The following is a 16,985-nucleotide window of genomic DNA, read 5'->3' on the forward strand; positions in this document are numbered from 1 at the left end:
ATTTAGGGGAATTGTATGACAATAGGGATGTTGGTGCATGAACCCTGACTTGGTAAATTTATCATAATTCTTGTGATCTACGGATAGACATAGGGTAATTGTGCAATCTTGAAATTCTTGATCTTAATGCATGTTTTCTTGGGGAATAATCGGGAAACTAGATGTGACATCCCGTATAATTAGGAATTTCTATAAATTATAATTAAGAGTGGGTATCATACTTGAAATTCGAATTAAATTTATGTGTAGAGTGGGATTAATTTAAGTGGGAAAATTATTTTGTGTTTATCATAGGCGAGCATATGTGAAGATTTTAAAAGATTCATGACACTGGTAAAAAGGGGTAGAATTACAATTAATTATAATATAAGTAGGAATTCTAATTAATACCTATTGGGAACATGAATTAATAATTAATATATATATATATATATATATATATATATATATATATATATATATATATTGTGATAAGTGAACCTTGCAGGAAATAATAATTATTAAGAAAATATTTAAAGTGCAACATACAATGAAATCCTAGATAATATTTAGTGACTACTTAGTAGATACATGAAATAATAACTATTAGTGGGTTACATGAGAGAAGTGATTCATTAGAAGATTAAATTGGGACTCATTAATACATCAAGGCTACGGCCCAACCTCTCTTAGAGGGCTCTAATCAGCCCAAAAGCTTTACCTCTAGCCTTTAGTTAATCTCAGTGTAAAAATGAAATCTGAATGGGTAATTCCCATTGGTCAAGACGTGACAGGTGGCCATCTACAGCTATCCTTATCCTTCTCTTCCATGCGCATTAGGTGGAGACAAAGCCAGTTGACTGCTGGTCATTGTATTTCTAAACCAAGTCAGTCTTAATCCCTCTGAATTCCCTCCTTAGGCGCAAGTTCAGGGAACTACAAAGCTGAAGTTGTAGTCTTTCATTTGGAGTCAAACTCAGTCCCTTCCCCTCTCAAACCGTAAGCCCACAAAGAAGAACATCAAGGAGGAATAGACTTGCATCTTCCTCTGTTCGGCTGGGTGAAGGTTTCTGTTTGCATGCAGCCTGGAACCAACACTTATTTCCACTCTTCCTTGCCTAACCAGCCGAAGACACATACCCAAGGAGTCACAAGCTCGATTTCTTGGAGTGGTGCAGTGGGAGGCTGCTGCTTGAATTGTAGCGCTAACCTTGCTGTAGTCTTGGAGGTAAGGTTGAGTTTCAAGCGTTCTTTCTCTTCCCTGTTTGTTCAGTCTGCCTTATTACCAAGGAATATGAGTTTTTTTTTGTCGTTCTTTCCTCACTGGTTACTTGCGGCTGCTGCAGGAAATTAAGGGAGTCATGTGCATCATTTTATTCCCTGCTTCTACATAATGGATTATCTTAGAATTGAATAATCACAAGTAGATGTAAGTCACTTGTCAAACCTTTATGGACAGCATGTTGAGGGCATCATTGGCGCACCCTAGCCTTGAAGAAAAGAATAAATATAATTGAAAATATTAGGTCACTAGTTAATGACCTTAGGAACTGAATCTGAATGCTAATGAAACTTCAGATTTTCGCTGTTTAGAAGTGGATAATTTAATATGAAGTCAGAAAACTTAATTAGTAATGGAACCATGAAATCGGATGTGAACAAATGACTAGGAAAAATGGAAACACTATGTGATGTATAGGAAAAATACGACGTATAATTCTGATTTGGTATGTTCTTGCTTAGGTGCGCATAACTCTTGAGTGGAGGTTGTATTGCGGCTGTTTGGAAATATTTGTGACAAGAGAGGTAAGTGTCGGGTGGCATTACCTTCTGTGTCTACTAGCTAGTCTATGGAATTATGAATTGTTGCACTCATGCTTTGGATATGGATTCTGTATACGATATTCGTATTCTGTTCATGGATAAAATATGCTGGATTTGTGGAGAATAATTGTTATACAGCATTCTGATATTTGAATCCATGAGATATATGTATCTTGATTATTATCTAGTCATGCATACACATTCATGATTTTTAACTGTATGTTCGTGTGTGATCCATGACATAGCATACATGCATGAGTTTCATGTTGACATCTGAAAATAATTATGAGAACTATGCATACGTTTGAGCATGCATCATGTAGGCATCCTTTCGGTACCAGGGTATGGGACACTTGGCTTCCGTCCGCATAGGTCACAGTTGGAATCCTTCTGTTGGAGCCACCCAGGAATATCCACTGTGTCTGTTAGTGATACATGCACCGTAGTGCTATGAACGTACACTTCTGGCGTTATATACGCAATATGATCAGTACTCTTGGCGTTATATACGCAATATTATCAGTACTTCTGGCGTTATATACACAATATGATTATGATTGGTATTTGACGGATTCGAACTGATGATGTGACTGTTTTGTAATTCTGTATTTAGTTAGTACTGTTGCATTACTGGTTTTGTTGCCACACTACTGGGATTTTTCTCACCCCTTTGGGGCTGCTATTTTTACAAAATGGCAGGAGGACGAAAGAGCATATGAAGACATGATTATATGGATATCTACTGTTATGTGTTGTTGTCTGGACTTTTGCTGTTTATTTGTTGGATGACTGTATTAAGCTGAATAGTTTGGATTATTGTTGGATTATGATTTTATTGCTGTTTTAAGACTTTTATGATCAGCAAATATTTTGGAAACAAATTCTATAAACTTTTTGCGAAAATAATTTCTGACGTTTTATTTAAGTGTTGGTTTTAAACAGTCTTGCGAGCACTTTGCGAGTTATATTTAGTGGGGCTACAGACCTCTGATTCGCTTATATTTTATATGCACGGAAGCCCCACGTGCCTATTTTTAGATTATGTAAACATTACAATGGAATTTGGAAAACTGGATTTTACACGAATTTTGCAAGACAGCAACGTCTACCAGGAAAATGATATTTTCATTAATTAAAATATGTCGAAAGAACTCTAATTCCGCTTAGCAAACAAACTCTCTTGGATGCATACAAGGGAGGGTGTTACACTAATTGGTATCAGAGCAGTTTTGATTCAAGGTGTCTGTGTTTGATGAAATAAATGTGTTTGTACTTGGTTGATGAATGGTCATTGTTTGAATTTCTTGATTAAATGTATATGTTCGTTGCATTGTTGCTGTTTGGACTTAGCTGTGAATGGGTTACTGGTTAAAATTACCTGATATTTGGAGGTGATGATACTGGTAGTACACCGTATTAAGCATGGCTGTGCCAATTCCCTTGCTAGGTGGTGAGCCTGATCAACTCACTGTCGCGCAAGATGTGTGTGCACAATCATGGTTATCACAGGATATACTTGTGTCGGAACACCGTGTGTGAAATACTAAATTGCTACTTGCATTAATAGTTAAATGTCAATTCTGTTCTCTATGAATTATATAGAAGGTTATATTCATGTCTATGTTTGAGATAATGTTCAATGAGTGATGCCTTGAGCCGTACAGAATCATTGCTGTTACATATTTGCCTTAGTAATCTGTGACATTTTCTTGTATGTTGTGATTGTGCTATATCGCTGTATAATAAAAGTAGTAGTTCTTTTCACTAATTCCGTTAGGTTCCATAACCGAGTAAGGGTAGCAGTAAAAGAAGATGGATAATTTATGTAGTTAACTAGCAGTCAGGAAAACTTATTTCTTACCCTTAAAACTGTGTGGGAACGAGCTGTGTGTGGGGATAGATTACACAAAGTTAATACCCTATGAAGAATAATTGGGGTTAAGTGAGACTCCAACCTGTGGACCCTAAGCCTGTACAAATTTTCTAATGGTGAATTGGCACTAGACATCATTCTTGAGAAAGAAGCTGTAAAACAAAGTGGTGATGTGTGGAGGAGGGTACTTGACTCCCACCTCCTGTCCTTTATGAGAGTGATACTTGTCATTTTAGTTCATACGTGTTGGATTGCTGGTATGATTTTAACCACTTTTAGATTTGCATATAGTTTATGGTCTCTGAGTATAATAACAGTGTTTATATGAATTTGTCGGTCTAGATTTTTAACATTATATTGGAACTGAATGCACCATTAAAGAAAGGTTATCTGAATTGAATTTAGAATATAGTGGACTGAACAGGTAAATGGCAAATTACATGGAACTGCACCTTATTTGGTATGTTTTATTATGTTGACTAATTGACACTTTGCTAAAATTAATATTCAAGCATCAGAAGGTTCTAACTGGTTACTTTAATGTTTGTCTAACCGTGTATGGATATGGAAAATCTGCACTAATGATACAATGTGATTAAATAGAGAGGTTGAAAATTGACTGTTTAATTGCTTTGACTGTTATGAGCTTATACCGGTTAGTTTCTTTTAATTGTGGCTCGAAAATTTGATATCTGTTGGGACTTGGGACTTTAGGTTTGGTCTATTTTACGAATGCTATTATATTAATTTGGTCACATGAAATACTCATTAAAACTGCATGATCCAATCTTCCTATAGAGTGACTTAAAACTGAAATTGTTGAGCACTGTGATTCTATTTTAAATTGTGAGTATTTATACAGCTGAAATTTTGATAGCATGAGTATCCCAAATTTTTAAATATTGCAAGTCTATTAACAATGCAAACCGATTTTATTTAAGTTCATTTTTGAAGTAAGCAAATCCATTAAATATTTAATGTTTACTGATTGCCAACGTTCATAAACTTTGGTAGCTTCTCCCATGAATTTTTTTATCGAAGTGTATGTAAAAGCCATTGGTGTTGAACATGTTGAACATTGCTTGTATTGACGACATAATATACCTTTATTTTACTTATTTTCGAAAGAAGATGATGGTGGCTGTTATTTTCAGTAATGGGAGTTGTAGGTGAATTTGGATAACTAAATCTGTGTTGTTGTAATCTCTCTAGTCTAGTGGTGCCATAAAGAAATGATTAATCAAATCAGCATGTGTGTATTTTTATGACATATTTTTAGCATCAAAATCAAGAAAAAGATGTTCTTCACTTTACACTTGAACTATTTTGCAATCGTGACCCTGCTATCATGAAAATAACACTGTTAGAAATGACCGACAGAGATGAGTAGATATAGCAGGTTAAAAAGAAAAACTATCTATATATATATATATATACATTTTGCCATGAGCATTAATCCTTAAATTGCATCTGTCCCTTGCATGATTTGATTGAACTATTAATGGGAAACAGCGGATCTATAAATTTTGTTTTATGTTAAAGATTGGGATAAACTATTATCTGATTTAATTGCATGTGAGTTCAAACTTCTAGGTATAGATTAATATGAATATTTTTTCCTTCTAACCTGTTTGTTGGGAACTGTTAATTATTTTGATATGCTACTAGAGATGGTAATAATTAGGAACTCTCTTGTTATACTTGCATAGTTCTTTGGACGTTTAACCTAAGAGCTGATTATGTGATTTAAAAGTTGAACTTAACGTGAACACCCTAATGTTGTTTAATTGCTGTCTAATCAATATAATCTTTAATCTGTGAATTAAATGCGCTGCTGTAAATTCCATGTTTTAAAAGTTTGATATTTGTTTTGGGTACATCATGCTTAGTTATTGTTATCTCTAAAATGTTACTATCGAATAGATGTAATGCTGCTTGTATGGATGAAAATAGCCAAATGTTTGAGGAACTTTGGATTTGGTGCTTTTCATGCATGAGGTCTCATACCATAAATTTTATTTGTCTCTTGAATGCAAGTTTAACTACATTTAGGAACTTTGAATACGATTCTTGTGAACATGGATTGTGAATGCTTGGTCTGTTTTGATGGGTTATGTTTGATAGTGTTTCAAGATTGTAAAATGTGTCAATGGTTGGAAAGTTCATATCATGGTCAATGGATCCTCTGATCAGTGAAGTCAATTACATCTGAGGTACCTAGGACATCAGAAAGCTCGAGGAAGTTTTCCTCATGAGGGTGTTTTGATGAACTGTGTTAGGGGTACCACTCGCCATGATATGAATAAAAAGTAGAAGAGAAGTTTTGTGATTTTTAGGAAATTTCTCTCACTGAAAAGTTGGAGTGTAATGTGTGTTGTTTTACTGCTTGACTTTCTGAAGGTTTATAGGTATAGAATTCTAGTTTTGATACTACTGAGTAAAGTAATTAATGTAAAATTCTAAATATTATGTGAATGTGGGATGTGTTTAGTGGGTGAACTGAGTTGTTGTCATTGATAAGAATTAAGTTAGGAAGTAATGGCACTACTAAATTGTAACATGTACATTGCAAAGACGAAACAGTTGTAAATTGAGGTTCTGGTTAAATAGCTTTATATTCTGCGCAGGGAATAGGTGATAATATTACGTAGTATTAGATGGGACCGTACAGTATACGAAACCTCCTCATTTAAGCTATTAGTTGCTAATTGCATTGTTATGTGAAAACTTTAAATTTATGATTAGTGAGTAGTAGTATGGGGTGACGTCAGGGGTTAGTGATGATATAGAAATTTTGAGAAGCCCTCTGCTTATTGTCATGTTTTACTTCATAGGTTATAGTTTGGAATTGGGTGAATAAAAGTTTAATCCTATATACCTACACTAGTAGTAATTGTTAAAGTTTATAAAGTAAAGAAGTGTTTTGCAAATGGATTTGTGTAGTTTTCTATTAATTATGCACTAACACCCTGAGCTCTATTACAGTTTTTTTTATAGCTGGAGTTTCTTGGTTTAGTAAGATTTTGTCCGTTTATTCCACTGGTGTGTTATGGTAGTTGTTGATGTTTAAAAAGAACTCAGGAAATTGCTCGTATCATGATTAAGCTTAGAAAGATTATTTTCTTTTTGTTATTCCTTCCATACGAACGAACATGTGTTATATCTATATTATTTAATGATCATGTAAAGTACAAATTTGCTTGTAATATTCTGAGATGTTTGATGACTTTTATAGGTGTCTGTCTGAATGTAATAAACTGTATGGCATAGTGTAATTGTGTTATGCATTAGATTTAAGCAGATTTCAGAATGGTAGGAACAAGATTGGGGACAAACTTCAAAATTTGGTGGGGAGAGTGTGACATCCCGCATAATTAGGAACTTCTATAAATTATAATTAAGAGTGGGTATCATACTTGAAATTCGAATTAAATTTATGTGTAGAGCGGGATTAATTTAAGTGGGAAAATTGTTTTTTGTTTATCATAGGCGAGCATATGTGAAGATTTTAAAAGATTCATGACACTGGTAAAAAGGGGTAGAATTACAATTAATTATAATATAGGTAGGAATTCTAATTAATACCTATTGGGAACATGAATTAATAATTAATATATATATATATATATATATATATATATATAGTGATAAGTGAACCTTGTAGGAAATAATAATTATTAGGAAAATATTTAAAGTGCAACATACAATGAAATCCTAGATAATATTTAGTGACTACTTAGTAGATACATGAAATAATAACTATTAGTGGGTTACATGAGAGAAGTGATTCATTAGAAGATTAAATTGGGACTCATTAATACATCAAGGGCTACGGCCCAACCTCTTTTAGAGGACTCTAATCAGCCCAAAAGCTTTACCCCTAGCCTTTAGTTAATCTCTAAGTGTCAAAATGAAATCTGAATGGGTAATTCACATTGGTCAAGACGTGACAGGTGGCCATCTACAGCTATCCTTATCCTTCTCTTCCATGCGCATTAGGTGGAGACAAAGCCAGTTGACTGCTGGTCATTGTATTTCTAAAAAAAGTCAGTCTTAATCCCTCTCAATTCCCTCCTTAGGCGCAAGTTCAGGGAATTACAAAGTTGAAGTTGTAGTCTTTCATTTGGAGTCAAACTCAGTCCCTTCCCCTCTCAAACCGTAAGCCCACCGTAACACCCCGTATATATATCCGGTAATGTTATCATAATATCGTATTAAGCTGCGCTTAATTAAAATGCGGAATTACTTTTTCTTTTCAATTATGATGTCATTAACATTACCAACTTGCTTAATAATCAATTAATAAAACATCGCCTGTATGTAATTGCAATAAAACAGCTAACTGAAATACCTCATAACATAGATAATATAAGTGTGGCTATAGTCACGGAACTACAACAACGTAGACCGGACCATCTAACAGTTTATACAACTCCAAACTAAAAGTACTAACAGAAAGTGTCATGGACAATCCACATGCTCACTCAAATAAGGCAACATGCCTAACATCAGTCTCAACATATCATATCATAAATAGCGGAAAACATAAACAGCATCCAAATCCAGTCATGCTAACAAACAAGCAGAGACAACATAATCAGCTAAGCTCCGGCCTCCCGCCGCCTGAGGCATCAGTACCCATACTACCTGATCCTGAAATAAGCATTCTCCAAACGTGGGGTAAGATCTCTAATCTAGAAATCTCAGTAAGTCAGTGAGTCCTCAAGGATCTTCCACTCCAAGCTCACTTGCATGTGCAATATAAGTTCAAAAGCAGTTTATCATTTATCATTTCTAAAACGATGCACTGCAGCAGATAATCATGTCATGTGTGTCAATACTAATCTACTGGCCAGAGACAGTGCAGGTATACGTCTATCACCTACACACCGTGCAAGTACCACTTGCATTCACCCCGGTACACCCTCTTGTATGGCGCTACATACTCAGGCTTCCCGTCAAGATGAAACAACACATGCATATTAAAAGCCATTACATGTAAAGTTCATTCAACATATCAAATATCCAAAAGCATGTACACAACATGCATAAACCATACCCCCATGGGACATGGTGGAACCACAACATGGCTAAACCGAGGACACGAAAGCTTACCTTGCAGGCTAACTCCAAAAGCCAAGAGTCCACAACTCAAAGTCCAAACACAGCAGATTCACAATCTGTTATGGACCAATACTATATCAATAATAATGCAACACACGCATATAACTTAAAGGCAACACCTTTCCTTACGTTTTACGTCTTAAGGCTCCATACCAAGCCATAAGTCCTTAATCACTTAATTCTGACTTAGTTCATTAATTACAGAAGTTCAACTTCATCAATCTAGGGTCCACAAACCCCCAATAGCCTACTGTACACACAGCACAGTTACTGTTCTACGAAATCCCAGAATATCCGGATATCCAGAATCCCATATCCGGATACCTAGTATCCGGATACTCAAAACCCATATCCGGATATCACATATCCGGATATTCATCGGGCACATATCCGGATATTTCACGACAGAATGCAGAAAATGCATTTCGTGAAGATATCATTCCAAGGTTGGGTTTTTAACGATTTAAAGCACCTAAACATGCATTTCTAGGTGTGTAACATTACCCCACAACAAGTTATCATCTTTAAGCCTTAACATGCATCAAGCTTTCATTTTTAAGTTCAAAGACTCAAGACCAAAGGTGACAAGGCTTACCAAAGCTCAAAACAGAGGTTGGAGGTGCTCTTGGAGCTCACAATCAGCTCCCAAGGTGCTGACTTCAAGGGTGTACGAAAATACCACCCAAGCAAGGATCTTTCTTCACAAATGAAGCTCCTTGAAGCCTCACAAGCCAAGCACAACACTCCTCAACAAGAATGCCACCAAACCAGAAAAAACCTCAGCTCCCACAGCCACCACAACTCAGAAAAGGTGCTCCTTTCACACTCACAATGACCACTCACACAAGGCTCAAGTGTTTGGAGGTGAAGAAACCAAGCAAAATTGACACTTGATCTCCAAAATGGTGAAGAAAGCTCAATGGAACAGTAGCAACTGACCAGCCACTCCAGCATTCACGTAGCAACAGAAAACCTAGGGCTTTGTGCCCTTAACAAGGGTATTTATAGCCACTTACCCAATTAACACACAATATTAACTTTAATTGCTACGCTTAGCATTTTAATCCCAAACTTTGGATTATGAAACTGCATAATTTTCTAAGATTTATCATATTTTTCTTATAATTTTCTGAGCACTTTTCCGGTACGCGCTTTTGCAAGCCAGTACCGGTTTCCAGCACCAGTTCTCATTTTCTGGACTTGAAACTCGGTTTACAAGTCCTACATATTATTCTAGTAATTATCATGCACTTACATTAATTTTTCGGGATACTTTTTCGGCACGCATTTATACCGACTAGCAGAACCAGTATCTGCACTTTTCTTCCGAAGAGCGACTTTCAACATTCTTAATCACTTATTACGATTATTAAGCCTCATAAATAATTATTAGGGTCAATTATGAAATCATTTCCTATTTTCTCGTAATTTATTAATTAAATTCCTTAATTAACGGTGCAGGTTCTTACACCCACAAAGAAGAACATCAAGGAGGAATAGACTTGCATCTTTCCCTCAATTTTCCACAGACCGTGAGCATGTAAAAAGAAGATAAACCACTCCAATACACTTTTCCTTTTTATGAGTTCGGATGGGTACCAATAAGCCAAGAGGTGTAGCATCTTCTTTACTCCTCGGTTCATCTTCTCCGTCTCGGTAGGATGAGAATCTTTTCCGCATGTGGAGTACAAATAGAACTCATCTCCCTTTCTCTTCTTTGGTTCGGCCGAAACTTAACCAACAAGGAGATGAGGTGTTCCTTCTATTCCCCTATCTCATTGTTCATCTTCCTCTGTTCGGCTGGGTGAAGGTTTCTGTTTGCATGCAGCCTGGAACCAACACTTATTTCCACTCTTCCTTGCCTAACCAGACGAAGACACATACCCAAGGAGTCACAAGCTCGATTTCTTGGAGTGGTGCAGTGGGAGGCTGCTGCTTGAATTGTAGCGCTAACCTTGCTGTAGTCTTGGAGGTAAGGTTGAGTTTCAAGCGTTCCTTCTCTTCCCTGTTTGTTCAGTCTGCCTTATTACCAAGGAATATGAGTTTTTTTGTCGTTCTTTCCTCACTGGTTACTTGCAGCTGCTGCAGGAAATTAAGGGAGTCATGTGCATCATTTTATTCCCTGCTTCTGCTATTGGATTAGCTTAGAACTAGGGGTGTTCATCAACCGATCCAAACCAATTCAAACCGCAAAAACCGAACCGAAAAATCGATAACCGAATAAACCGAAAACCGAAAAATTGAAAACCGAAAAAAAACCGCAAATTTTAATTGGATTGGATCAGTTTTCGGATGGGTTGATGAAAACCGATCCAATCCAAACCGATCCAATATATTAATTATCCTCTACCTACTTGTCCTTTCTCCAATCATAGCTTAAAAATTTCTAAACTCAAGACCCATTAACTCATCAACTAAACCCAAGAAAAAACTTAGTCACGTCTCATCAATTATAGTATTGTTTATTGATATTTTTATATTTCAACTTTTTTTTTTTTTACAAAGCCAATATATACAAAAGATGTTATTTGTACAATAATCATGAAACTAATTTTAGGATATTCAAAAAACCGAAAACCGATCCAATCCAAACCGAAAAAAATTGGATTGGATCGGATCGGATTTGAAAAAAAATCTAAACCGAATGGATGATTACATGATCAAACCGAAGGGATTGGATCGGATGAGTTTTGCTTCTAAAACCGATCTAATCCAGACCGCGAACACCCCTACTTAGAACTGAATAATCACAAGTAGATGTGAGTCACTTGTCAAACCTTTATGGACAACATGTTGAGGGCATCATTGGCGCACCCTAGCCTTGAAGAAAAGAATAAATATAATTGAAAATATTAGGTCACTAGTTAATGACCTCAGGAACCGAATCTGAATGCAAATGAAACTTCAGATTTTCGCTGTTTAGAAGCGGATAATTTAATATGAAGTCAGAAAACTTAACTAGTAATGGAACCATGAAATCGGATGTGAACAAATGACTAGGAAAAATGGAAACACTATGTGATGTATAGGAAAAATACGACGTATAATTCTGATTTGGTATGTTCTTGCTTAGGTGCGCATAACTCATTGCGGCTGTTTGGAAATATTTGTGACAAGAGAGGTAACTGTCGGGTGGCATTACCTTCTGTGACTACTAGCTAGTCTATGGGATTATGAATTGTTGCTCTCATGATTTGGATCTGGATTCTGTATACGATATTCGTATTCTGTTCATGGATATAATATGCTAGATTTGTGGAGAATATTTGTTATACAGCATTCTGATATTTGAATCCATGAGATATATGTATCTTGATTATTATCTAGTCATGCATACACATTCATGATTTTTAACTGTATGTTCGTGTGTGATCCATGACATAGCATACATGCATGAGTTTCATGTTGACATCTGAAAATAATTATGAGAAGTATGCATACGTTTGAGCACGCATCATATAGGCATCCCTTCGGTACCAGGGTATGGGACACTTGGCTTCCGTCCGCATAGGTCACAGTTGGAATCCTTCTGTTGAAGCCACCCAGGAATATCCACTGTGTCTGTTAGTGATACATGCACCGTAGTGCTATGAACGTACACTTCTGGCGTTATATACGCAATATGATTAGTACTCTTGGCGTTATATATGCAATATTATCAGTACTTCTGGCGTTATATACGCAATATGGTTATGATTGGTATTTGACGGATTCGAACTAATGATGTGACTGTTTTGTAATTCTGTATTTAGTTAGTACAGTTGCATTACTGGTTTTGTTGCCACACTACTGAGATTTTTCTCACTCCTTTGGGGCTGCTATTTTTACAAAATGGCAGGAGGACGGGAGAGCATATGAAGACATGATTATATGGATATCTACTGTTATGTGTTGCTCTCTGGACTTTTGCTGTTTATTTGTTGGATGATTGTATTAAGCTGAATAGTTTGGATTATTGTTGGATTATGATTTTATTGCTGTTTTAAGACTTTTATGATCAGCAAATATTTTGGAAACAAATTCTATAAACGTTTTGCGAAAATAATTTTTGACGTTTTATTTAAGTTTTGGTTTTAAACAGTCTTGCGAGCACTTTGCGAATTATATTTAGTGGGGCTACAGACCTCCGATTGACTTATATTTTATATGCACGCGAAGCCCCACGTGCCTATTTTCAGATTATGTAAATGTTACAATGGAATTTGGAAAACTGGATTTTACACGAATTTTGCAAGACAGCAACGTCTACCAGGAAAATAATATTTTCAGCAACTTAAGAAATTTTGAAAGCGTACTCTGATTTGTGTAAGGAACTTGATTTCAAGTATAAGTTTTCATTAGCAACATCAAAATGATTTTTCAGTAATTAAAATATGTCGAAAGAACTCTAATTCCGCTTAGCAAACAAACTCTCTTGGATGCATACAAGGAAGGGTGTTACACTAGAGTTCTTTCAAGATCACATAGATTTAGGGTAACAAGGAATTGAGCCGAAATTAACTTAGATAGAATTGATTGGCATTATATTAAGAAAAGGTTCTTGACTGTTTAATTCATAACATAACGAGGATATTGGGGGAAGTCGAAACCCTAACTAAGCTTGTTTTAATTCTTTAATCAATCATCATCTTTTTCAATTGTCTTTTTTAATTCTGAATTTTCTTTAATTGAGTGCTATTACTTGTTTTTAATTTTAAATTCTTCAGTTACAAATTCTCTCAAATGCAATTCTTGATTGTCCAACTAAAACACAATTAGTGAAATAGTGCTTGAAAATTCGATTCTAGTGGGATTGATCTCGTACTCTGGTACACTTTATTACTTTACGACCGGTGCACTTGCCGAGTCGCAACAATAATCGATTACTTCTTTGACAGAATGTAGAAAACTGGATTTTTAAGGTATAATTGACCTCTGATGATCTCCTAAGCTTTTTTAATCATTTAATCAGTATTCCAACATATTGTAAACATATTAACAACCTCTACAACTTAGGTTATCCAAAATCCCTCATTTAACATACCCAAACATGTTATTTTCATGGGAATCCAAAGGAAAAGCTATGGGGTTTACCTTGAAGCTTCAAAACACTTAAAAGATGAGGCTTTCTAGGCTTTAACACTACTCTCCTTCTCTGGCTAGCAAGGTGCACGAAAATGACTCCTCCAATTGTTGCTCCTTTATCTCTTAGGGTGGGTTATTTCTCATCAAAATGTTCCCAAAGATAGAGAAATGCTTCCTCTTTACCCCAATACAGAAATGGCAGCCTTAAAGGTTACCCCAATACAGTGATGGTGGAGACGGAACGTCAGAGAATGTGGAGTCTAAGCTGCTTGGGGACGTCTCCTTGGCAGCTGGTTTAGATGCCGACTTCCTCCTAGTCTTCAGCCTTTTTGCCAAAGGTGCATTGTCATCACTGCCCTCCTCTTTATCAGAGAGGGTGATGGGTTTCTCAGATGATGCTCCCTCTGCCTTTTTGGTGCTGCTGAAGGCTCTCTTCAGCCTCTGACTCGAATGTTCCCCCTTTCTTGGGGGAGCTTTGGCAGGAGATTTCTTCTTGTCCTGTTTGCCATCAGTAGCAACAGGGGCATCCTTCTTTACCTTGGTAGGAGGAGGGATAGTTTTTCTTGCCGCAACGTGGGCAGAAGTGGGGGATTTTGAAGGAGTGGCCTTTGTGGTTTTCTTCTGTGGGACCACAGGAGCTTCCTCCTCATCATCAGTGGTGGTGGTGCATCTGAGGCTTTCTGGAATGGGTTGGGTGGTGTCAATGTAGGTGCTTTTAAGACCCTTCCAGGTCTTAGCATCGATGATAGATGCTACCTTTAATGTGTCATCCTCGTGGGCTTCCACTCCAGCTCTCAGGCAGAGCTTTGTGATGAGATAGGGGAGGCAAACTGTGGTCTTTCTCATCTCCCTTTTCAAGCTGTTATAGATGAGGGGTACTGCATCAAAAGGAGTGTTCTTGATGATGCAGTAAATTTGGACTTGCAGTGCCTAAGTAGCAGAGGCTTCATGGGTGGAGGGAGTGATGTTGGAATTGGCAAATAATGCCCAGAATCTGGCTATGTCCTTCATGCTCCCCTTGCAGAGGGACCCTTTGTAGTATATGGGTTTCCTGATGGCTACTGTATCCTTCAGGTCCCCCAGGAAGCTGGACACTTCCTTATTGTCAGTGTACTCCTGGTACGGATAGTGTGAAACAGTAGGAAGGTAGAGTACTTCCTGGATATCAGTGGGGGAAAATGACACTTGTTTTCCCCTCACCGTGACCACATCAGTGGTATCTTCTTGAGGCAGCCTCCTCGTCTGGTACAGGAACTCTCCCACTATGGAGACATTCATCTCTCGATCGTCAGTGGCAAAACGAAGCCACTTGAGGTTGATCAAGGTTTTCTTTACGAATGGTGGCAGAACCAGTTTGTCCTGCTTATGGATATGTTTCTTTCTGGGTACAAATGAATGATGGGTTCAGTGAGCTCTGGTTCTTGGCCACGGCTGGCCACAGGAGTCACCTTCACTGATAGCTTAGTCATCTTTAGCAGAAAGGAGGTTAGAGCACAATGCAGAGGGAGAAAAGGTTCTGAGTTAAATGGAAGTAGTAAGACTCCTAGAAAGGAAAGGTTGGGTTTAAATAGAAAATGAAGGAGGAAAACGAAGAGCTTTCTAGGACGTGGAGGTTGAGGAGAGGAGGTTGAAGAGGTAGTGGAATGGGGACGTTACAGCACGAGTGGTCAGACGTTAGTGGGCTGTAGCTGATGATGATGATGGTCAGGAGATGGAACAGTTTTAGGTTAGAACGTGGGTGAGAAGGAAGAGAAAAGGGTGCAGTTGTCTTAATGGTTGAGGGGACGGTTGCTTTTTCTAAGCACGTTTTCAAGATTTGCAATAAGTGCAAATTTGATATGGCTGCGTATCTTTTTGAATGACTCAGCTGGGACAGGTGTCCCAGTCACTCTTATCTTCTAACCTAGGGAACGTTCCCTTTGTCTTTTCCTAAATAAATAAATAAACAACTAAATAAAAAGAAAAAATAACATACAAAGGTGTTAACTGTAAATCTAATTTAACTAAAGGAAATGGGACGTACTAACCTATCACCTAACTAATTATTATTTACTAAAATAATAATTTTGCAAAATATATATATAAATAATTTTTTTTTAATTGGGATTGTGTGGTTAAGGACCACCCCAAAACTACGTTCCTGGAACGGAACGTATCTTATTTGGACTTTTTTGGAGTGGAACATCAGACGTTCCCTCCTTTTGGGAGCTTATGTGGTTGAAGATAACCACCACAAAACTTTGCTCTTTGTCAGAGAGTAAATGCATACACTGGGTTGCCTCCCAGTAAGCGCTTAGTTTAATGTCTTTAGCTAGACATGGTACTTACCTCTTAAGTGGATTCAGAAGTGGTTGAGGGAACTTCAGTGTCCCCTGGCAGTGATCCTGGTGTTCTTGTTTGAAGATTGGCAGCAATCAGTCCCAGATGGGACTCAATGTTCTGGACCACCGCATCGTTCCTGGTGACATATTCCTTGACATAGTTTTCCAGGCTATTGATGCGCTGGTCATCTCTGTGGAATGGAACATGGTTTTTTCTCTTTTGTTCAAACGTTCTGCTGCTGCTGCCTTGCTGATACTGCTGCTGAGTGTTGAATGGTCTTTGGTTCATGGGTGGCCTTCATTGGGGGTTATGGTTATGATCTTTGGATATAGTTCATCCAGGAACGGAATTGGTATTGCGTCCTGCTTGCTGATTGTCTCTGGTGAAGTTTCTGTTGCCAAAATTTTTTGCATAACACACCAATGCGGTGGATGGGCAGTCTGTTGAGTCATGAAGGTCACCACAGGCTGAGCATGGTTCTGTTTCAGTTGCTATGAGTTGTAAGACTTTCATCCTTGGTGCTTCTTGGTTAGCTTTCAGGTTCTTTACTTCATTCATGAGTGAGGCTAGCTGGGCTTCCATGGCAGTTTGTTTATCCAGTTCTAGCATGCCTGGCTTCCTCACTGGATTCACTCTGTCTATTGGCCATTGGAGACATCTTTTAGCAGTTCTTTCTATGATTTCATACCTGGATTCAAGTGTTCCTGTAAAAAAATATCCTCCTGCAGCAAAATCTAAATGAGATTGAGAAGTATGGTCAAGTCCCTTATAGAAGGATTGTAACACTCCCCAACTCTCT

General features: G+C 37.3%; 1 long non-coding RNA gene across 2 annotated transcripts; it reads left to right on the plus strand.

Moving 5' to 3' along the window:
• Positions 1-850: 850 nt before the first annotated feature.
• LOC133293719 (uncharacterized) lies at positions 851-12,833 on the plus strand. 2 transcript variants are annotated; one of them, XR_009749092.1, is made up of 4 exons: positions 851-1,207; positions 1,326-1,408; positions 1,723-1,785; positions 12,639-12,833. It is a non-coding gene; the product is annotated as an uncharacterized LOC133293719 (long non-coding RNA). The 2 variants fall into 2 exon arrangements; XR_009749091.1 differs by lacking the exon at positions 1,326-1,408.
• The last annotated feature ends 4,152 nt before the right edge of the window (positions 12,834-16,985 follow it).

Source organism: Gastrolobium bilobum, unplaced genomic scaffold, assembly GCF_033153095.1.
Source record: "Gastrolobium bilobum isolate Gb01-03AN ecotype WA unplaced genomic scaffold, APGP_CSIRO_Gbil_v1 utg51631, whole genome shotgun sequence".
In the NCBI taxonomy this organism is placed as follows: Eukaryota; Viridiplantae; Streptophyta; class Magnoliopsida; order Fabales; family Fabaceae; genus Gastrolobium; species Gastrolobium bilobum.